Source organism: Helicoverpa zea, chromosome 20 (assembly GCF_022581195.2).
Source record: "Helicoverpa zea isolate HzStark_Cry1AcR chromosome 20, ilHelZeax1.1, whole genome shotgun sequence".
NCBI classification, from domain to species: Eukaryota; Metazoa; Arthropoda; class Insecta; order Lepidoptera; family Noctuidae; genus Helicoverpa; species Helicoverpa zea.
In genome coordinates this window covers 5,365,286-5,366,461 of record NC_061471.1, presented here as the reverse complement: position 1 = coordinate 5,366,461, position 1,176 = coordinate 5,365,286, and positions in this window count along the sequence as shown.

Sequence of the window (1,176 nt, the reverse complement as noted above, 5' to 3'; positions counted from 1 at the left end):
CAGTTGACACAAAGCCTGTACCTGATACGCCTGTCTGTTGGCCTGTCTTCTTTAGTAAAGTATTCAGAATAAAGAACTTCGCAATCATTGCACGCAGCGGACGCGTAACTTTATTTTATTTCGCCACGAACTCGCTCACTTGTTATCTGCCAATACCGCTCCGTCATCATGACTGACCGCTGCACCTCACCCGGCCGATGCAAGACTTTACTAAACTTTTTACTTCCAGACCTATAAAAAATTAATAACTTTAATAATATCGAGCGACCTAAATATTTATAATAGTAGCGAGTACTTGAAATTGGCGCCGAATGATTTTTCTGTTCGTGCGGTGTCTGTAGCAACAGTATCGATCGGCACACGCCCCATTGCCGGCGAGCTACCCGCGCCGCGCCGCGCTGCCTCTACTGCACGCGGAATGGAACGCGACAAACTGAACGTTCTTTTGTCAAGCGGTGATTTGCAAAACCTACCTAAACACGGTAAGGGCGTAGTCGGTCGACAGCCAAGTGGCGCACTCTCGTGAGAGATGAACGAACAGATAAATCTGAGAGAAATGTTAGGTCGCGACAACGTTCCGTGCGGGGCTTACATTGCGCCATTCGGTCGCGTCAGGCGACTCGTGCGAGGCGAGTACGCGGCAATGGATCTCGCACATAGGCGAGTACTCGATAGTGTGGCTCGACGTGCGGAGGTCGGTGGTAGGGGGTGCAGGGTCGCAGAGCTAGTGCGGCCTCGCGGCCCTCTTCGCCGCAACGCAAATCGTTGAAATCAAAACTTTCACGCTACGAGAGCGCTACGAAGTTTTACTGCTACGAACTTCCTGCTACGCCGGCCGTAGCGCGGCGCACTCAAAACTTTGTTCAGAAAGCTTTTTTATTTGTCACTTTCTGTTATCAGTTGACTGAAAACTTGAGCTCTTTATGTTTGAGCATTAGGATTCAGATTTCAATACTGTGCGTAGTTACGTTACCAAGCGGCTATAAGATATTGTGGCTCACATTCTGCGTGCCTGGAGATCACTTTTATAATATTCAGTTCTCTATATATTTTAGAGATATATATGCCGTATAGCTACAAAAACCTAATTCATTCTAGAAAGAAAGTCACCATTGAGGAAAATCGAAAAAAAATAAAAAACTCGATTCAAGTGGAGTTTCATATGAATAGCATGAT